Below are 23,602 nucleotides of genomic sequence, written 5' to 3' on the forward strand. Positions count from 1 at the left end.
TCATCTTTAATATAATGTTATATAAGTGATTAGGCCTTTGTTGCTTGCAAAAAAATCTTTTGTGAGAGTACATTGCTTTTAAATGGCTGTCAATGGAGAAAGATACTTTTTGCCCCCTTATTAATATGTTCTTTATGCAACACAAAATGAGAAAGATTATCGATTAAAAACAGCTTTTGGTCTTTTCCTTACATACATATATTTTATGGATTCATAAGTCCTGAAATATTGAGCACAAGTCATAAAGACAACTGTTTTGACACTTTTATGGTGCACCTTTTGGCTTTTTGGAGCTTTGCAGCAAAAATCTACATAATTTTTTTTTTTTTTTTTCCTTGAGAAAAAAGCAACTTCCCTTGACACCACATTTTGTGTTTCACAGAAGAAGGAAAATAAAATGAGAGAAGGAATGACATGAGGATGAGTAAATGATGGTCCTTTAATTAAATTTTTTTACTCATGCTTCCCTTGGACAAATTCAAGCTGCAAGCGGGAATTTCTATTACACAAGGAGCGATAACCTTCCAGCTTAATGACTAACATTGATTTAGATTTTTAGCACATCATACTGTCTATAACTTTGAATTACCAGTCCATATTCTGCAGACACTATGGAAATCCACATTGGCTCTTCACCCTCCTTCCTCCAAAATTACATTCGCTAAAAGTGCCTGGTGCCAAGTTCTGTGATGAGAAAACTAATTTTCCTCTAGTGAAAAATGATTTCCCAAGCTCAGGAAAGGATCTGAATGGAGGGGGGCTCTTGGAGAGCAAGTGTTAGGGCATTGATCAAACCTCTCAGCTTCTGGTCGTGATGAAGGTACAGCAGAAAGGAGGAAAGCCTCCCTTTCCCCTCCCATCCTCCCTTTTCTTTTGCGCTTCATATAATCTTTTTGCTGCTTTCTCTTTCTGTAACGTTGAGATTGGTCTGGACATAAAGGAAGGTAGTGCACATCAAAGGATGTTGTCTTCAGGGGCCACTAAGATCCAGACACTGATCCATTCTCATGTGAGAGTGAGAGTCGATGAGTACAGCATCTTCCCACTTCCTTTCTTGTCTCTGGGTCTTTTGAGATGATTTGGCCTGAAAGCAGCTGAGATGAGGAAAGGAATGAGACAGCGGATTGGAGAGGGTCACTAGGGCCTTCTGATTGTTGGCAAAAATGAAGGAATGATTTGGGTGTGCTGTTCAGGCGGTGTGATTGCACAGAGCAGGAACCAAAAGTAAGATTGCGCATTCCCTTCGGCTCTCAGAGAGAACGCCTTGTCAAACTTTCAAGTGCTTATGGTAAACTCCTCTCTGAGGGGGGAATTCACTAAACAGCTGCACCAATTTTGCAGGCAGTGTTCAGCGCAAAACATTATTCACTAACCACCCACAATCCAGTTTAACTAGACACTATCTGTAGTGTTGTAGGGCTGCATTATTTAAATGAAGTCATTCTTTTCAGCTGGTACTTCATGGGGAAACCAGGCACATCCTGATTTGACAGAGTAATAAAGGCCATTCCTGAGTCAAGCATGTTTTGATGGTCCTGTAAAAGTTCTCACCCAAACCCTAACCAAAAACCTAACCCTTAATCTAGAGGGAGTAGAACTGCCCAGCAGGTTAGGCAAACATTTAACCCAGCCGCTGGGTCAAAACAAGTCATTGTACTATAAGAATATCCTGTAAGTTTCAGAAATTAAAACTTCCTTGTTAGTCCAATAAAAGCTTTAAATGACACCAGGCCCAGCGAACGACTGATCCTGGAATGTGCCTATCTATCACGCCTCCGCAGAAGAAATCAACGCCTGCTTCATCATTGCAATGTTAGCCCCGCCCATTGGCGTGATAGCGTGTTGAGGAGGAGAGAAGAGTGATACAGGGCTAAAAATAACATTACCATTCAAAGGATCCTAATACAAGGAATATGGTTAATTATTTATTTGTATTCGGAACATTTCACTGTGGATTCTTTGGTAAATCAATCGCATTTCAGTGCAGGCTTTACAAACAGCCTTTTACAATATGGACTTGACAGTAATGTAACAACATGTAAGTAACTGTGTTAAAGGTGCCATCGAACGTTTTTTTACAAGGTGTAATATAAGTCTAAGGTGTCCCCTGAATGTGTCTGTGAAGTTGCAGCTCAAAATACCCCATAGTTTTTTTTAATTAATTTTTTTAACTGCCTATTTTGAGACATAATTAGAAATGCGCTGATTCAGGCTGCGGCCCCTTTAAATCGCGCGCTCTCCGCCCCCTCCCGAGCTCTCGACTCTATCACTGCATAAACAAAGTTCACACAGCTAATATAACCCTCAAAATGGATCTTTACAAAGTGTTCGTCATGCATGCTGCATGCATACATCGGATTATGTGAGTATTGTATTTATTTGGATGTTTACATTTGATTCTGAATGAGTTTGAGGCTATGCTCCATGGCTAATGGCTAATGCTACACTGTTGGAGAGATTTATAAAGAATGAAGTTGTGTTTATGAATTATACAGACTGCAAGTGTTTAAAAATGAAAGTAGCGACGGCTCTCTTGTCTCCGTGAATACAGTAAGAAAAGATGGTAACTTTAACCACATTTAACAGTACATTAGCAACATGCTAACGAAACATTTAGAAAGACAATTCACAAATATCACTAAAAATATCATGTTATCATGGATCATGTCAGTTATTATCGCTCCATCTGCCATTTTTCGCTGTTGTTCTTGCTTGCTTACCTAGTCTGATGATTCAGCTGTGCACATCCAGACGTCCTGCCCTTGTGTAATGCCTCGATCATGAGCTGGCATATGCAAATATTGGGTCATACATATTAATGATCCCGACTGTTACGTAACAGTCGTGTTATGTTGAGATTCGCCTGTTCTTCGGAGGTCTTTTAAACAAATTAGATTTATATAAGAAGGAGGAAACAATGGAGTTTGAGACTCACTGTATGTCATTTACACGTACTGAACACTTGTTATTCAACTATGCCGAGGTAAATTCAATTTTCAATTCGATGGCACCTTTAATTCTAATGCATGATCTGATATGAAACGTTTCATGTAGAGTCAGATGTGTCAGAAAATCAAACCAGTGACTAAACGATCAACTTTACATTGTTTCTCTTATTAGGATGAAAATAATCGGTCATTTAAACGGTGATTAAAGAACGCTCCCTTTACAATCGCTGGAGGTGTCAATCAAACAGCGCAAGTTTATCCGTGAATGAATTCAGGACTCCCTTTTTTTTAACACAGTACTACATTTTCTGATGATCAGTAATTCATCAAATGATTAAATGATGTGGAAGTGTATTATAACCAGGTATATTAACACATACAATATGTAGTTGTCACACTTTCAGCTTTTTACTTTTTTTCACCAGCACTTTCAGCATCCTCCAAAACAAGCACTCAAAATCGGCTTGTAAAAAGGGAAATTTGCAGTTTGCAAACAGCATTCAGCACAGATTTTTTTTTTTGGCAGTGCTTATGCATTTAACCCGATTTGCATAATTCCTTTAGTGATAAGGCCTAAAACAGTGCATGTGCAAATGAACTGCAATATCTATGGGCACAATCCATTCTTAGTTAACTAGTCTGCACGTTTCCATAGATCTGTGCATGTTTTATTCAATTCATTCATACATATAATATGCAGATATTTTCTGTATATTATACCCCTGGATATAAAGCACTTATTATTCATAGGAATCCTCAGCTGGCCAGATTTATCATTTAATCTTTGTTAACCTTTTACTTTCATTTTATATCCTCTACACATTTTTACAGTCAGATACATTCTAAAAAACCATATCAGCTATTAGCTTAAATCAGTCTACTAAATAATTATCATTTGGCTCTCTTTGCATATATTATTAGTCATGAGCTATGAGTCATCATGAGCTAAAATTCAGCCATAATAGCACTGCAGAAATAAAAGGTTATTTGTTGGAAATGTGATCCAGATTACACTGTGATTTGTTTGTGTGTGTGTGTGAATCATAAAGTGTATATGACTGGCAGCATTCAAACTAAGCCGATTAGAAAGTCATAACCTCAAAACATCAGTAGTACTTGTTAATGGGAGCAAGCTGTGTAATGATGTAAACTATAAAGCAATTTTAACAGGATTTTATGCCTGGTAGATAATTTTAGGGCTATATGATAAAGACACGGGCCTTTGATAAAACAAAACCAAAAACAGGCATATAATGAACAAGTAAAAAAAGGTTAATGTGGCAGATCTAATGAGATTGAAAGGCTCTGTAGTTCCTAGAAAAGTTCGGAGTTCAAAGCACTCATAATAAAAAGCGGAGCGTCGGCTGATGCAGGTAATCCGCTACCCACCGAGCTGATGCCATTGTTACAAATCTTCAATCACAGTGCTCTGTGGCTGGATTCATACAGCAAGCTGCCTTTCATCCCCCATCAATTTGTGTATATTTTCTCCTATGTACTTTTTTCCTGTTGCCCATCATCTTTAGATTGTGTTTGTGAAATTAGCGGGTTGCTTTTAGGAGGGTTTATTTCTATGGCAACAGATTGACATGAGCCTGGAAATGTTCTGATCAAATCACTGTTTCAGCTGATTTACTGGTTTTGGTTCCAGTCTAGTATTAGCATGATCAAGTCATTTGCATTTGTTACTGAGGTATAAGCTAGGCTTTGTCAGACTTGATTATTTATGCTTTTTTATACACAATGAAGTTAGAAAATTATGGCAGAAAATGCAGCCATAAATTAATAACACAATTTGGGCTACAGCGGAAGCAAACAATAAAAGTGATTTCTGGTGCCTGCTCAATTTGCTTAATTACAACAAGCTAATGCAAGATAATTCTTCAGCATTTTGTCGCAACTTCATTTATTAAACTTAAACAACTTAAATTGATTGCAATAGGGACAACATGAAGAAAACAGTACATACTCTTTCACAGGGCGTTTTTGCATAGTGATACATTTAAAGGGGACATATGATACTTTTTAATGTTTTCTTTTTTTCAGTTAGTGTGTAATGTCTCTGTTTGTGCATGGTCTGCAGGTAACACTTTAGTTTTGGGTCCAGTTCTCAGTATTAACTAGTTGCTTAGCATGCATATTACTAGGATATTGGCTGTTTATTAGTAATTATAAAGCACATATTAATGCCTTATTCTGCATGACCTTATTTTACATCCCATAATCCTACCCAATACCTAAACTTAAAGGATTAGTTCACTTTCAAATAAAATTTTCTTGAACTGGAGCCGCGTTCGTTCCATAAGTTGAATAGGAAAGGCGTAGGACATAAAGCGTAAGCTTTTTGAAGAATACGGAAAGCGGAAGCACGTGCAATGCGATCATTTGTGTTTATAAAGCATATACAGTTGTATTTTTTGCGAAAATGACCGATCGTTTTGCTAGATAAGACCCTTATTCCTCGTCTGGTATCATTTAAAGCCCTTTGAAGCTGCACTGAAACTGTAATTTTGACCTTCAATTGAAGTCCACTATAAGAAGAATAATCCTGGAATGTTTTCATCAAAAACCGTAATTTTATTTGGACAATTTTATATTAAAAGTGGGCTAATCCTTTAACAACTACCTTACTATCTATTTATAAGCAGTAATTAGGAGTTTATTGAGGCATGGTTAATAGTTAGTTAATAGTGAGAATTGGACCCAAAACTAAAGTGAGACCAATCTGCATTAGAAATCAGTTGGTGAGATTTATTTATAACGCTGTTCCTGAGCATTTCAACCCAAAAGTTAGCTTGTGTACAGTGCATTTTACAGAGGACAGATTCCTGAACCTGGGAGAGTACAACTCCAGCTGTATACATCTACATAAATAAAACATATACACTTCAGTATGTTTTTTAAAATGTATTTCATGTTTTCACTTTGAGATATAAAGTTGTTGTTACGTGAAGATAAATTAGGCCATTATAACATCGTATCTGAAAGATAGGAGAGTAACAAAATAAAAACTTACAACTGTGAAATGTTCTGCTCAAGTCACGCTTGCTAAATTGGTTCCAGTTTATCTGCTTGATAATATGCATTTTAAGAATCTGACTCGGGTTTCAACGGATACTGGTGACGTTAATAACAGTGTGTTTACAACTGCTTTACAATCCTGGGAAGCTGAAGCTTGTGATTACTGTAAGGAGTGTTACATTTCTGACACATGCTTGAGGTGTTTGGCCAATCACAATGCACAGGGTCCGCTGGTCAATCAGAGCACTCAGGGGTTTCTGAAATGAGGGGTTTAAATCAGAACATTTCCGACAGACTGAGAATAGACGTACTGCAATAATGTACTGTGCATTATGTGAATAATGTTTTGTTTGAACATTAAAGTATGTTAACGTATCCTATTACACCAAATATACAAAATAATGAACTTAGCATGCCCTTTTAAAAGTTAATAGTCAATTTTATCTTTATAAAAGTTCACAATGTTGTTTTTCATCAGGTTAGATATTATTATTCACTCAAACCCCTTTATCTGTACTTCTCTACTTAACCTTTGGACTCACAAATTTACCACTCAGGTATCTTTGGAAGTACTTATTTCAACATACTATAATTTGAGACACACAAATTTAGATTCGAATACTATTTAGTATGTGATATGGGATGCAGCAGCAATGTTAAAATGAAGAATGTGACAAGGTTAGCATTTAACATAGTGTTATTTTGGTATTTAGAATAGTTTCTGTTATGTTAGAGTTTTGGGGGTTACCATTAAGTTCTTTCGCACCAGAGGAACCTTTTCATAGTTCCTAGAACTATTGGCTGAAGTACCTGGATTTTTTTTCTCAGCCTCAATGATATGTAATTCTGAAAGTTGTCATAGGAGATTTCATCTCTTAGCCCCACTTTTGCTCTTTCAGTCCCATAAATTATGCGTTTACATTCCATTTTCATTATCACAAAACCCACGACACACAACAAACACAGCTCCGATCACAGCATCCTCCATCCACTGGTTTTTAGCGTTTGTAAATGCCACACTTAAAGACGCCGCTACCGGCCGCTTCAGAGTTCCTATTGCCGGTGCAAATGCAACCAGGAACATGGTCCAGGGGAGAAATTAGTTATCTGGGAACTAACCTAGTGGCTAGTTCCTAGAACTGAGTTCATAGAACTATGCAGTGCGAAAGCCCCTGTTGTGGTTAATAGTGGAGTTTGTGCTAAAGTTGAGGTAAGTTGTGCAACACACTGTCTTAAAAAGCAATTACTGCATAAATGCCAGTGATGGAATTCTGCATTTGCATGCCTTGCATTTTCTGCCAAAATTATGCATTACATGTGGTAAGAATCTATGGCTGTGTCTGAAAGCTTAGGCAGCTGACCTGTTGCCTCGCTGCCCTATCAGCCAATGACTTTGCAGGCAGAGTTTGTGCACAAAGGTGCATCACAAAACTGATTCCAGTGTAATCAGTTTAATGCTCTACAGCGAAATAGAGAGCTTTGGTTAAAACTAAGCGAATATTTAATTACCATAATAGTAATTTCTCACTAGAAATGACATCAAAAGTGGAAAAAGTTTGTCAAAAATGTACATTTACACACAAACTGACCAACTTTCATTCGCCATCTTTATTTTTTAGCTCAACTGTCACAGAATGGAAAGCACAGGATTATGGGATAGCAAAGAAAGTGATGGATACATCAATACTGCCTTTAAAAATCAATCAGATGAAGGAATCTCAGGAGACAGGAAGTGAAGCTAACTTTGGATTAAGACATGCCTTCATACCTTGGCATTTCATCCTCCAAAGGCAGCATTTATCCGTTTTCAGACACAGCCTATGTTTTGCTTGCTAACACGTGCTATTGTGCTAATAGTTATATATTTTATTGGGCAGGTGCTATTGTTGTATTCACATTTCATATTTCTGCTACAAAAGTTATTTGAGTAAAGTTTATGGCTTAATTTAATCATAAGAAATCTCATCTCAAATGTGTTGAACCACTGGTCCCTACTAAATCAAGTTCAGCCAAAGCATATCTTTTTTTTTATGTACATTGTATTTGAGTATTGCTATATCTGCAAAGCTTTCAGTTAGTTAAAACGAAATAATTTTTTAATAACAAACCAGCTGCTCAAATAAATACGTTTAATGTTTATATAATTAAACCAATAAGTCAGTTTTCAGTATTCAAAAATTCTGCTTAAATTCCACAGCATCCTGTCAATCTTGTTCTCTTTGCTGTGTGTGATTATAGAGCTGGGAGCTGATCACAGCAGAGGCTAATCACACTGTAGCAGTCTGTCCGCCCGCGGCGGCATGACATGCCATGCCGCAGTTTCTTGCCAATATCTCTGGGTGAAGTTTAGATGCATCGTTAAATTCAGCCCTGACTCGACGTTTGACTTCCAAGTTTGTAGACAAGGAACATACGACTGCAAAGCAAATAACTGCACAGGCATTCAGCCTTGAAATGGAATCCATGGTGCGTCCATGTGATACACAAACCGAGGGTTGGCACTGTGAGAAAAGTCGAAAGAAAATTAATGTATGTACATACAGAGCAATACCGCTTAACCTTTCAGTCAGTAAGAACCCTCAAAGCCTTAAGTGCCACAATTCAACCAGAACGTCTGGTATGGGCTTATGTGGATATTTCTGCCGTTTTCACTGTCATTAACTGAATTCTGATGGAGCCACATTATACATGCAGTATTGATTGTTGAATAACTTCTGCAGCTCTTCGTGAGCTTACTTTCTTCTGGATAAAAAGTGTCTCTTTTCTCAAATAATGTTCATTATCATTCTCATCTTGAAAACAACAGCCCACTTTTGGAAATGTACACGCATACAAGCAGTCCAGTTGATTTTGTTGTGTTTATTGCCAGTGTGGGCTGGAACAGGAACAAAAACTAGCGGCTCGAGGGTAGTTTGATATTGTTTTTCATTGCGACAATGGGTTAAGAGGTTGATAATGTACCGCTTTCCAGTTAACAACAGTGCTGTTATTGGATTGAAGCCTCTCTCTTTGTTTGTGGCTGTGATTATTTTGATTGAGTTTTATTTTTAGATTAAATTAATGCTGCTATTTCCTGTAGGTATTCTCTTTGATGTGAGACCTGTAAGGTTATTTTGTTGTTCTGCAGCTATTTAGCAGAAAGAATGAGACAAATTATGTTAAAGATATGCCAGCAAAACACAGTTAGTTATGTCAGTTTGCAATTCTGAAAAAATTTATCATTAAGAGTTTAAAATTGGATTACACATAAATGGAACATAAGCTATTGTGGTTTGGCAGCTTTGTAAAGACTCACAGATCATTATAGAAGCAGTTCTCAGTGTAAAATAATATGAATAATTGACAGATGAGCCATGAACTGGACACCATGTTCCTGGATCAACATCAACATATTTCGCTCAACATTTCTGTTCAGAAATGTAGCCATAGTCCTATCCCTACCCCTAAATCCTAACCCTACCCATAAGTTATCTTTAAATCAGAGGGAAATGATATGTGAATAACAGTGATGTAGAAGCACCTAACCCTGGTTGAAAGCCTAAACTTGACTTAAACGGTAAAAAAAAATCTGATTGGTTGATTGGAATGTTGTTCCAGGTTCAACAGAGATGTACTTGGTGAAATCACGTTCACCCCATGAGCTATCATTTTATTCAGTAGTTGGTTTGATATATTAGAGCAATACTTTAGATTAGGGTTCAATTCTCACTATCAACTAACTATTAACTATGACTTTTGCCTCAATAAACTCTGCTTAATAATAAGTAATAATAATAACTCTACTTAACTACTGCTTAATAATAGTTAGTAAGGTAGTTACGTTTAGGTACTGGGTATGATTAAGGGATGTAGAATATGGTCATGCAGAATAAGGCATCAATATGTGCTCAATAAGTACTAATAAACCAACATCCTAGTAATATGCATGGTAATAAGCAACTAGTTAATAGTGAGAAGTGGACCCTAAACTAAAGTGTATGTGTAAGGCTAACAAAGAAGAAATACAGGAAAACTGTGCCTGGATATACAGGAAAATGGAACATAAGCCCTATTCGCACGGGATTAGTATTATCTGGGGATCTTGTGTGATTTAGAAATTAACATTTTGTGTGCCACATTCGTACGGGATAAGCGAAGCCTGTGATTTTACCAAGCGGCAACCTCCCCCTTTCTCTCGTGAAGCCAATACGGAAGTAACTTAAACTGCGATTCATCGACTGGCCGCTAGGGACAGGCTCCAAAAGAGAGCAGAATCTCATAGAGTCCCATGTTAAATTGGCCAAGTTTATAGCAGAAAAAAACATGTTTACAAGTTGGTTCAAATTGTGGTTTTGGTCTATACTGCTATTTTTGCCCTTCATGACAACTCTGAGGGGGGTGAATTTTTTTATAACTTATCCGTTTAAATTATATTAAGCCTTAAAGTTCTGCATAATTAAGGGCGTGGTCACTTGAGTGACAGGTAGATTGCGCTGCTGTCTGTGAGCCGTCATGTTACCTCAGCTGCCGCTGAATTTGGCATCTCAGCCGTTTTTGTGCTTTTTTTCTCGATTATTTTATACAATTATAAAATATGGCTTGCTGCATAATATTCGAGACTGATGTGTGTCTGTGTAGATGTGCATGCATGCGGAAGAAACAGAACACACGTTGTTGAATCGTGGCATTGGCTGAAAGTTTTGGTTGTGAGATTTACTACAATGACAATGGCGGGAGGATATCAAAATCCGACAGCACTGCTTGGATATTATAACTAAAACTGCTGCATTATTTTGAAAAAAATATACTTTGGACACAGGCTCATTTGTTTGTTAGATACGATCGCATACAGCTTTACAACATAAAGGCTTCTTTCTTGAAGAACGATGACAGAGAGCAGATCATTCAGAAGAAATGTGACATGTTTTTTTGTTTTGCAATGGACACTAATATTTTACTCAAGTGCCACAGATTGGATTCATCTCGCGATCTCTATTTCATTATAAAGGTATGAAGTCCCATTTGATTTTCCATGTTGTTATTTGCACAACCAACACTACTGGTGTTGGAGGATCTATATCTTAAAGAAACACCGTAGATTGACAGTAAACCTTTAGAACGTTCTGATGATAAAACTTATCTTCATTAATATTTTAGATCGTATCTAAGATAGATAGCTCCTTTTCTGCTAACATGGTCACGTCGAGCTAGGCGGGCGTGGTTTCAGCAACCAGTCATATCAGCTCAAACCACCTCCCCGCCTCTTTGCCCATTTTCAGTTATCCGGGAGTGACGTGCTGTGACGTGCAGCTAAGATGGCCGCGGCCTCATTTACGCATCAAAACTGCTGTTCAGAACTCTATGGGTGACGTCACGGACGCTACGTCCATATTTTTTTACAGTCTATGGATTTTACTCGAATTTACTGACTTATCTTCCGGATGTGCACTATTTTGGATAGGTTATTGCTTGGAAATGTCTTGTCGATATATGTGTAGCTGTATGATAAATCATAAACAGAAGAATGTTCCTTACCGCATACTGCTATACATGTCATCCATCTTCATCTTTTTGTTTTCATTCTTCTGATGGTTTTCAGCTTTCTCTTTCTGCAAATTGTATAGTTGTATGGTGTAGGGCTGCACCATTTATCGCGATTAAACCGCACACGTTTTGGCAAAGTCTGCAATTATTTTATGCGCAGCTTGTCAGAGCTGTACGGCTCTGTGATCAGTAGTAAATGCTTCTCCATCTGAAAGCCAGAAGGCGCTCTCACGCAGAAACTCAAAATATGCCCTGCAGCAGAGGAAGATAACACGCATCATATCGCTTTAGCTGAATAAACAGAAGAATGAAATGCTTTGACTAATAAAAATTCTGTGTTAGAAGCCACATCATCTCAGAGAAGGATGCTCAACTGTCATTATGAAGTGAGTTTTGGAGTAAAAACATGTTATTAAATGCTGTCTTTTGTTGGACAAGATGTTAATAAATGCCTCTCATGTCTCTAAAGATGAAAAGCATGTTGCTTTTTCAAATGTACATTATAAGCGATTCAAACTCGCAGTGCTTTCAGATGGATTAGCATTTGGAGCCATACTTCATTGACAAGCTGCATGTAAAAAAATAATCACAGCCTTTGTGATTTCATAATCACACTAAGAATCGCGTTTAAATTCAGTGTTATTTTCCGTATCGTGTGATAAATTGTGCAGCCCTAGTATGGTGTATAGCGATTTGACGCAGCACCCAAAATACCATCACTCCAACGCAGCCTCCATTTTGATTGTTAGTCTTAGCTGATGCATATGTTCACTTTAAATGTAGCACATTTTAAAGGTAAAACAACATTGGACTGTTCATGGAGAAGAGGGGGTTTATTTTTTACCAACTTTACTCATCTTGTACTTCACCACTAAGCTACAGTGTTATCATGGCTCTGCAATGCTCTTAGGAGTTTGCCCTCTGATTTACCGTTCAATCTCTTTTGCTCTCTCTCTCTCTCTGCTCCTCAGATACTCTCCTCGTCTGCTTGATTCTTATTCGTAGAGTGATTATCATTCTTTCTCTCTTTTGTTCTTTAGCTTGCTAAATCATCACCATCGATTTTCCTCCCTTCCATTGTTGCATGGCCTCTTTGTGCAGGGAGTGATAGTCCACTAATGAAGGTGTGTGTTTTTTTCTAGATGCATCATTAAGTGTTATGGAGCATCTATGTCCAGTGCCGCCCCCTCTTTTCTAGCACATTAACCAAACCCCATGTTACAGATTCTCATTTAAAGACAATATTATGACTCCATCTTTTGCCGTCTCTGAAGCATCACACAACTAAATAAACTCTCTATAGAGTCTGAATATTGATGATGATTTGTGCTGTCGCTATGATACACTGGTACACTGAACATCCAGCCTATTTGCTGTTCAAAAGTGCCATTGATCACAATCAATAGGCACTGTGCCTAGTCACAATGGGCCAGTGAAGCTCTTTTGGGGATCTGGATTAGTGCATCTGTCCCAAAGAGATATAGAAACATAAAAAAATGGAGCATGTGGTGCTTTAAAAGTGGCAGAGAGAAAGTAATGAATGCTGAAAGACCTGTTCAAGGATAGTGCATTGACCCCAGGCATAATGCACACAGGATGACTTAATGAAATGTGTAAGGATGGCAGCTGAATCCAATCTGCTCATGCTCTCCCCTTCACTGTCACCTGTTTGACTGGGGGACCGTGGTCCTGACAGGCCAATTAGATTCATATTTGCATATCTCTTTCGCTCCGTTTGCCTTGTTCGCAGAAGCGTAAAATAGGCTAATAAGGCGGCAGAACCTGTGTTCAGCAAGATTCATTCAGAATGCTTTTAAAGTGTGACATTCATGTGCTTCCCCTCCACCTATGACTGGGCCCGGGCACGGGTGGATTGCTGATGGAATCTGAATCCCACCAAAATAAATGGAAATGCATCTATTGTTTCTTCCTGAGTTTCTTTTTTTTTGTCCTTGGTAAAATTTTGAGTTGCTTTTCCATTCAAAGTCTGGCTGACTCACTTTGACACACAATTTTTCTCTCAAAGGCAAATGAAATTAAAATGCCTGTTATGTTTTTTCCAATATTAACCTTTCATGCAGTGTGTAGCTGTTTGTGAATGTAAAATGTCTGCAAAGTTCTAAAGATCAAAGTACATGACAAATAAAGTTATTGTCTGCTAAAAGAAAGAATCTATTCTGAGGTGCTGAAACTAGTCGACAGCAATTCCATTCTCACTTCCTGTTACATATGTAACAATGCAGCAAATTTGCACAATGCCAGCCTGTGGTTTTCATTGGCTGCCAATGAACAATGTCTACTTTGACCCTCCCTCAAACACTGCAGTCGTAGCTGAGGCCTGGAAGAGTTTGGTTTGTGTTATCGACATGTCGAGAAGATGCTCTTTTCTGCACTGCGAATCTACTTTGCTGCACTTCAAAAGCGTGAGGACTCCGCTGGAATTGATACGTTAAAACCGACGCCATTGTTACTGTTCGCATCACTGTGTATCAAGTGCTGGTACAGATATGGTAATGGATATGGTAGACCAATCACAACAGACTGGGCCAATCAGAACAGAGGAAGCTCTTGGAAAGAAGTGTTTTAGAGAGACTGAATCCTTTATCAAATCATTTCAGACACTGTGAGAAAAGAGGTGATGTATATTATGAGAACGTTAAAGTTTTTTAGATGCATGTAAACCTATTGTAGGAGACTAGGAACCTTTAAAATAGAATAATAGGGGCACATTAATAATAAGTAATTTTGGATAAATTTCGTATTTCTAGGTCCACTGGGAGCCTGCCTTTCCTTTCCTTTCCTTTCCTTTCCTTTCCTTTCCTTTCCTTTCCTTTCCTTTCCTTTCCTTTCCTTTCCTTTCCTTTCCTTTCCTTTCCTTTCCTTTCCTTTCCTTTCCTTTCCTTTCCTTTCCTTTCCTTCCTTCCTTCCCTTCCCTTCCCTTCCCTTCCCTTCCCTTCCCTTCCCTTCCCTTCCCTTCCCATCCCATCCCATCCCATCCCATCCCATCCCATCCCATGATATTAAAGGGTTGTTTTACCCGAAAATAACAATTGTTCCAATGTTGTTTCAAATCCATATGCATTTTCCAACATAATGTGTAGTATTAGTAGTTGACCAGCTGGAAAACATGACTCCTTAGAGCTACTTTCACATTACATTATGTTTTTATGATGTTTACAAATGAATTAATCAATACCATTTCAGATCATTGCAATGAATTTCAATTTATTTTCAGTTTGCACGATGTCCAAGACATTTTGTGTTCATTTTAAGAAAGGAAACACTTGTTTGCACCAACAGACAAATTTGATTAATTAATTTCATATGTATTTATGCAATACAAATTACAGATATGCTGTATGTGTATAGTGTGTGTCATATCATTGTTTAAATTACAGTAATTGGGAGCAGAGTTATTTAGCAGAATATCCAAGCTGTTTTTCCATAAGTATTGAAAAATGCTAAACCTGGGATCTGGGATTGTCAATCTATAAAAAGTGCCACTGAAACACTTTGGGGGATCGGATTTGTGCATCTGTCCCAAAGAGATATAGACACAAAGAAAATCTGACAGAGATCATTTCAGTGGTTGTGCACAATATTGTATGACTTTTAAAGCCATACAGTAGATTTGTGTGAGGAGAAGACTTTCAGGAAGCCAGTTTTGAGTGAACTAGCCCTGAAATGTTATTCAATGGCTTGTTTAAGTTTGGTGGGAGGAAAGACCATGGGACAGAATTCAAGGTGAGCTCTCGGATTGCTTTTTCTGTAGCGGGAACCTCGTTTTCCCTCATCTCAGATGACACTCAGGACAAATAATAATGGTAAATTGTCAAGGACTAGGTCAGAGAAACACTCTTGCGACTGTGTTGTATGAGTTATGTTGGGGTGGAGATACCAGTAGGCTCTTCCATTCCCCAGGCTTTTCAAATATTCATGACCTTTCTTGTAGCAGTACAGAGGGTGCAAAAGCAGTTCGTGGCCTCATACATAATGAAAGGGTAATGGACATTCATCATACCTTTTTTGAGACATAGTACTTTAACGGCTTTAAGTGAAATCGAATGCCTTGGGCAGCAGGCACTGTGATTTCTTTCTTTTTTTTATGCTCTCTTTTTTCTTCCCGTCATTTGAGCGACATGACTTACTGATGAGCACTCAGGCCTGACATTTCTCAATAGCCGAGCTTAAAGAGTCTCGATGACTTATCAAACACTAGCAGCATGCTAAAGAGATTGGTGGTGGATGACACATTGGCCAAGAGCTATCATATTGAATGTCATGTTTTAGGTGCACTGTGTTTTCTGGTGACTAACTCAGAGAAATATCAAACGCTGGATCTGTTTGATCTAAATCTGCTGGATTTTTCTCACAATAATCACTCCGAACCACTGATTCAAAACAAAAGATTCGTAAAGCTTCGAAGCTTCATGAAGCAGTGTTTTGAAATCGACCATCACTAGATATTGACGAATAAAGTAATTTTTTTGCCGCATTTAATGTATTCTCGTCGCTTCATAACATTGAGGTTGAACCACTGTAGTCACATGAACTGTTTTAAATACGTCTTTCTGGGCATCTGAAAATGTTAATTATCTTGCCGTCAATGCAGGCCTCACTGAGCCATTGGATTTTAAAGATATCTTAATTTGTGTTCTGAAGATGAACGAATGTCTTACAGGTGTGGAATGGCATGAGGGTGAGTAATTAATGACAGAAATTTCATTTTTGGGTGAACTAACCCTTTAATTCATTTGTTTCAAAATTAGAAAGGCCAGTAAGTGTTCATTCAGCCGGGAGCATTTAGAAGAGGGCAGGGAATCATCAAGTCTTAAAATAAGATACGTCTACATGGTTTAATCCAGGGACTAATTAATTCCTCTGTATCTTCTTCCTCCACCTATTTAACGTTTGCACATGTGGACAGACAAGGTTTGGGGTCAATTACAGTGGTGTAATTATTGTAATTGGCTTATTTCCAGCCCATTACCCTTCTTTATGTCGCCCTTAACATTTTGTAATTTGATGTGCAAATGATCATGGGATCACATTGATGAATGATGCAGCACGTCTGAGAGAGTTCACTGCCATTAATACTGCCGGAAGACATGCTGTCTATAGCAAGGTGAGAGGAAAAACTCACCTGCTGCAATTGGTGCAAGGCTTCAGGGCACTTGATATCATGTTGAGGTGCAAATTTAGCTGATCCAAAAATAAAAATTCTGTGATAATTTTTCTCACCGTCATGTCGTTCCAAACTTGTAAGACTTTCTTTCTTCTGCAGAACACAACATTTTTCGTCCATACAGTGAAAGTTAATGGGGTCCAGTTTTGTTTACTTCAAAATATCTATTGTGTTTTGCTGAAAAAGTGCCAATGGGAGTGGAAAGTTCTGCACGTAATCTACTGCCAACGCACAAATTAATGAACACAGACGCAGCCGGATAATTTCCATAATGATCAACGCAATCTACCAAGAGCAGCGCAAATAAGTGTCTAGTTTAAGACATGCTTTTTTTGGGCGGTAAATAATGGTGCCAATACCAGTAAATTGACTAAGGCAAAGCTTAGTAAATCACCTTGCGTGATTCATTTAAATACCTTCCTCCCATAAATTTTTCATCTGAAAGGGTAACTCTTACAAACTCATATGCAGTAAGGTCAGCCACAAAAATAACCCTGTTAACCTTTTCAGCGCTCATTTTTCACTGCGTGTCTTTGGTAAATCCTGACAGTAGTTTTTTAACACCAAAAGAGGGTTTGCGCTGGCGCAAGCTGTTAGTAAATCTGGCCCAAATAGTTTTATGTCATCCTCAGAGTGTTTAATGGAAGATTTACATGAACATAATACTACATACTAACCACAGGTTCATGTGCAAGACTGTATGCAAATGCCCTATATAGTCAGAAATATACTAAGGGAAAATTTCTTATACTGTGAATATTTCTATTCTTCAGGGTACTGTAGTTTAGTGACAGATCTAGTACAGCAAGATCAGAGTTTATTGGTAAATTTTCCTCCTGCCCTCAAGAGCACTGTGATTTATGAGGAAAGTTAGACCAGACTATGATCTTCAAGATGTACAAAACTCTTCCATCACACCAGTATCTGCCTATATAGAATAATGTGTTTATTTTCCTTATTTGTAGCTTTGATTGAAATGATTTAATCAAGGGATGTTTCAACTGTTTTCGTCAGCAAACTTAACTATCAAAGCGGTCATCTCTGAAAAGGTCTTGTTTTTGTGTCACATGGCCTTGAATGCTCTTTAGCTGTCTTCTTATTTTAGGAGGAATTGAAAGGCGAGGAGAGTGGATTTGGCAATGTGGTGCTCTGGAAAGGCATTGTTAACGACTGACGGAGCAATGGATGAGGGTGTGGGGAGCCATCAATCAGAGCTCCGGAAAATGAAGTTGAAATCAAAGCAAACGTATACTTACGGACACTTTTTGCTTTTGAACCTCTCAATGGGTTGATTCCCTTCACAACAATACATAGTGACAAGAAAAGGCTCTTTCCCCCTCCTGCCGGGGGAACAGCTTGTCGGGGGAAAGACATTTAGTCTTTCCTCTGTGATGACGCTGACATTTTGGAAAGTGCTTTTGTCAACGGTGGTCCTTTGACTCTTATTGTTCACTTCCCCAGACGCTGGTAAATGCAGAGCACCTTCCTTATGTCGCTCTGTGGGGTTGTGCAGGGTTTTTTTGGCCCGCCTCACCCCCTGCGCTGACTGTTATGAGTCACATGACCTTTCACTCACATCTTAGTAACAAGCTTCATGATTAAGAAAGGTCAGGCCATGCAGGGATCAGACACTGTCCATCTCAGTTTTACTCGGTCCCCGTGATTTCATCACCTGCGGCTCTTGAGATGGCGCTGAAACATCTTTATCAGACCTTTGTATAGTGCTGGACATCTCGCTTGTGCCTCTAATATCCTTAAGAACAGCAAATTGCTCTCCAAAATTGAAAAGGGCAAATGAAAGTAAACCACTATTACTTTACCATGCTTGAGCCTTTATTAGGGCAAAAGACATTTCAGAGAACGTTTAGGATTCCTTCATTTAAAAGCATCGAAAGCGTCTGTCATAAAAGTAGAAGGATGATTCTAAAGGCCTTCCAGCCTCATTTAAGATACTTTAAAACTTTTTTTTTTCCCAGGTTCGAAACCTGAGAAATGTCCTGGAACAGTCAGCTTGCTCCATTTATCTTGCCGTGCTCTTAAGTGTCCGGGAAAGTAGACTTTGGCTGCGAGGAGGCTTGCAGAATTACTCTCCGACCTCTCATTGCTATGCAGAGAAATGAGGCAAAGCAAAGAGCGACAGAGTCATAACTCAGGACACTAGGTGTGATTATTCTCTTTGAGAATCGTAATTCAGAATAATTCCGCTGTTTTCGCCTGACGTACCGTTGCATTGAAACAATGGTTGCCCTGGAGACAAAGCAGTTGCCGTCAAAAACCCCAGCCTCTGGACATCCAAGCTATACCTCTCAGACTCTCTCCCCCTCCATGCTTTATCTTGTCTCTGAGCCAGTTCTTTAACATTTCAGCTGGCACATTCTTGGCTTTTGCAATTCATGGGCGAAACACAAAGGTTTTTATTGGTAATCAAGACAGACAGTTGCTCATTAATAGTCGTCTCACCTAAGGCTAGTGTGGGATTCATGTCTTTAGTCTGAAACATCAATATAAAGACAACTAACCTTCTACTGTAGATCATTGCTGGTGTGAAAGTCTTCTAATACTTGTTATTGGCGTAGATTTGAAAAGCCCTGTGCAGCACTTCTCACTGAATTCTTTAGTTTCTAGTACAAAGATTAAAGTCTAACATAGATCATTGATTGTTTTCCTTTATTTAAAGGGTTAGTTCACACAAAAATGAAAATTATCCCATGATTTACTCACCCTCAAGCCATCCTAGGTATATATGACTATCTTCTCTCAGACAAACACAATCAGAGTTATATTAAAAAATATCCTGGCTCTTCCAAGCTTTATAATGGGAGTTAATGGTGCTCCTGATTTTGAAGTCCAAAAAAGTGCATCCATCCATCATAACAAGTAATCCATATGACTCCATGGGGTTAATAAAGGCCTTTTGAAGTGAAATTATGCTTTTTTGTAAGAAAAATATCCATATTTAAAACTTTTAAAACTAAAATAATAGCTTCCGGCAGACGGTCTACGCAAATGAACTTTGCTTTTTTCTCGAAATTTAACAACATTTTTCTCATCATTTAACGAATTTGTTCTCGTAATTTAACGACTTTTTTCTCGTAATTTAATGACTTTATTCTCATAATTTAATGACTTTATTCTCAACATTTTATGAAATTCTCAACATTTTATGAAATTTGTTCGCGTAATTTAACAACTTTTTTCTCGTAATTTAATGCTTTATTCTCAACATTTTATCTCGACTTTTTTCGCGAAATATAACAACATTTTTCTCATCATTTAACGAATTTGTTCTCATAATTTAATGACTTTTTTCTTGTAATTTAATGACTTTATTCTCATAATTTAATGACTTTATTCTCAACATTTTATCTCGACTTTTTTCTCGAAATATAACAACATTTTTCTCATCATTTAACGAATTCGTTCTTGTAATTTAACGACTTTTTTCTTGTAATTTAATGACTTTATTCTCATAATTTAATGACTTTATTCTTAACATTTTATCTTGACTTTTTTCTTGAAATTTAATGAGTTTTTTCTCATAATTTAATGAGTTTATTCTCAACATTTTATCTCAACTTTTTTCTCGAAATTTAACAACATTTTTCTCATCATTTAAAGAATTTGTTCTTGTAATTTAACGATTTTTTTCTTGTAATTTAATGACTTTATTCTCATCATTTAATGACTTTATTCTCAACATTTCATCTCGACTTTTTTCTCGAAATTTAACAACATTTTTCTCATCATTTAACGAATTTGTTCTCATAATTTAACGACTTTTTTCTCGTAATTTAATGTCTTAATTCTCATAATTTAATGACTTTATTCTCAACATTTTATCTCGACTTGTTTTGCGAAATTTAACAACATTTTTCTCATCATTTAACGAATTTGTTCTTGTAATTTAACAACTTTTTCTTGTAATTTAATGACTTTTTTCTCGTAATTTAATGAGTTTATTCTCAACATTTTATCTCGACTTTTTTCGCGAAATTTAACAACATTTTTCTCATCATTTAACGAATTTGTTCTAGTAATTTAACGACTTTTTTCTCATAATTTAACGAGTTTCTCAACATTTCATGTCCACTTTTTTCTTGAAGTTTAATGAGTTTTTTCTCATAATTTAATGAGTTTATTCTCAACATTTTATTTTATAATAAAATTTAACAACTTTAATCTCGAGATGGTTTTATTTTTTATTATTGCTAGGCCCTAATCCTCTTCCGTATTTGTGACTGGTGTTTTGTTTTGCTCTATTCTCTGTGCTGCAGCGTTCGTCAATACATCGTGTGTCGGGTCAGAGGTCCCTCTTTTGGTGTAAGTCGGTTTAAGTAAGCTGCCTGCTGGAAGCTAGATATTTTAGTTTATTAAGATTTGAATATGGATATTTTTGTTAGAAGCTTTGCTTCAGAAGGCCTTTATTAACCCCTTGTAGTCGTACGGATTACTTTTATGATGGATGGATGCGCTTTTGGAAGGAATGGAAGGAAAATTTTTGGGTAAGCTTACCCTTTAAGAGTGGAATTACGAATCTGTATGCAAGGCACTCAAAGGTTTTTAAAATGTGTTCTCTGCATGCTGCGTTTACTTTGTGCTTTTTGTAAAAATAAATGTGATTTGATTCATCTGTCACACTGACAGTCTGTCAGACCTTTCCTGAAAGGCATAATACATAATACTGCATTCGGAAAAACCTTATTTGCTGTAAATAATTCAGTGTATGTATTTAATAATTAATAATTATTATATAATTCACATATTTTTCCATAATATAAAGGCATTTATTATCATGTAACTTGCTATAACCCAAGATATATAATCTAACATGACATATTTCCATTCTGTTTTTGAAGTCTATCAGTGGAACGCTTAGGCAGCATGTAAAGACGATAACACTTGTGTGTAGAACGCTGGATTTACCACAGCCGCATAAACATTTCTCGAGCTTAATCCAAGAATGCATCAACACTCTCACAGAAGCAGAAAAAATTGCTACCATGGTAAAGTTTTCACGCTCGGTGTCTGTGATATTGTCATGCCTCCTTATTCTGCACATTCTCAATAGTTGTGTCATATCCGTACATTAGTCTATATATTTTTCAAATATATTTGCCAATAAACAGGCGTGTATCTATTCAAAAACCTAAAATTCGAAATACCTGGAATTGTTTGGCTAGTGTTAAGTTAATGTGCATTGGGAACTCTCCTCACTCATGCATTTTAAGTAATTCAAGTTGTTGCCTACTGATAATCAACTGAACTACGGTTTTTTCCCCCCTGGTTACTATTTCTTTTTCCTTTTTGTTCTCATGATCAGATTTCTCTTTTTGTACATTAGCAGCTAACAAGCAAGAGCACAGCATAACAATTTGGATGAAGATTTGAATTGAGAAATTTGCATGAATTTTTTTTCACTGCATGAACTCTGATGATCATATTATCCAGCATCGATCCAAAGAGTTCACATGAGGAATCTTTCAAATTTGATTTCTTTAGTGATCTAGAAAGTGCAGAATCATTTGTACACCATGTCTATGTTTTCTTTTTCTTTTTGCAAAACTTTATTTCCAGGTTTAAATGACATTATATGGTCTTGGATTTGTGACTGAGTATGACTGAGATTGCAAACAAGCTGCCAAAGTACTACTGCAGAAGTAGACATCATTGGCTTGGGAAAGTGGTTATGTACAGAACAGTTTTTAAGGGATTCCTCCCCAGCCGTCTTTCTTCCTGACTCCTCCTACTTCTTCCCTTGCTCTTCACTCAGTGCCGCATCCTCCTCAGGGGAGACAGGGAGTTCTATTTTAGGCCTTGATGTTTTGCTCTCTCATGTCCCCCCATGGCTCAGTGTCCTTACTCTCGGCATTTTGAAAAGCACTAGTGCTCTGTGTGCCCCTCTGTATTATTGATACGCAAGCAGAGGTTTGCTGTAAAAAGCCATCTTCACCAGCCCTGGCACAGGGAGTTGGAGAGTGTGTGTGTGTGTGTGTGTGTGTGTGTGAGAGAGAGAGAGGAAGAAAAACTGTGCAAACTATTTTCTGACTGACAAAATGTACCATTGGCGTCATATAGCTGCAGAATAAACACGAGTTAAAGCAGAATACATAATCTCCTATTCTCATTCTGTCATCAACTCTTGCTGCATTCACAGCAGGAAATGAAAAAGTGTTCTTTTTTATATAACGATATCATTATAATCCCACGCTTAATTAAAAACTGTAACTGAAGACCACATTGAGGCGTAGGTCTGCCATATAATTACTTTTTTTTCTAATTTGATTTTATGGACAGTACATCTAGCAAAAGGTCTAGAAGGTGCAGATTTTTATTCAAATTTTTTTTCAGCAGTGAGTAGAAGCTCATGGAATGAGAAGCAAAAAGTGGGACACAGGAAAAAAAATACAGACTTCCAAACTTGGCTTGTTCAGAAAGAGCCAGAGGGCTGAGACACACTGCCTGGCTCCATGTTCGGTCAGGTTTAGTCTTTTAGACTTTTAATCTTGTCATTGTAGGAAACATCCGACTAGACTGTGTGTGTGTGTGTGTGTGTGTGTGTGTGTGTGTGTGTGTGTGTGTGTGTGTGTGTGTGTGTGTGTGTGTGTGTGTGTGTGTGTCATTATAGCATTCAAAACTTAGGGGTCTGTAAGCCTTTTTTATGTTTTTTTGAAAACATAAAAACATTCTTATGTCTCAAGATTTTGGTTTGACTATCCATCCATCCATCCATCCATCCATCCATCCATCCATCCATCCATCCATCCATCCATCCATCCATCCATCCATCCATCCATCCATCCATCCATCCATCCACCCATTCATCCATTCATCCAGATAGATAGATAGATTAATAGATAGATAAATAGATAGATAGACAGTCAAACCAAAATTTATTCAGACACCTTGAACTTTTCACTCATTAATA

The 23,602-nt window shown here is 37.5% G+C and overlaps 1 protein-coding gene across 1 annotated transcript in view; it reads left to right on the plus strand.

Moving 5' to 3' along the window:
- Nucleotides 1–23,602, plus strand: part of clstn2a (calsyntenin 2a) — a 288,222-nt gene that overhangs the window by 135,793 nt on the left and 128,827 nt on the right. The window lies entirely within an intron of this gene.

This window comes from Megalobrama amblycephala, linkage group LG17 (assembly GCF_018812025.1).
Source record: "Megalobrama amblycephala isolate DHTTF-2021 linkage group LG17, ASM1881202v1, whole genome shotgun sequence".
Classification (NCBI taxonomy): Eukaryota; Metazoa; Chordata; class Actinopteri; order Cypriniformes; family Xenocyprididae; genus Megalobrama; species Megalobrama amblycephala.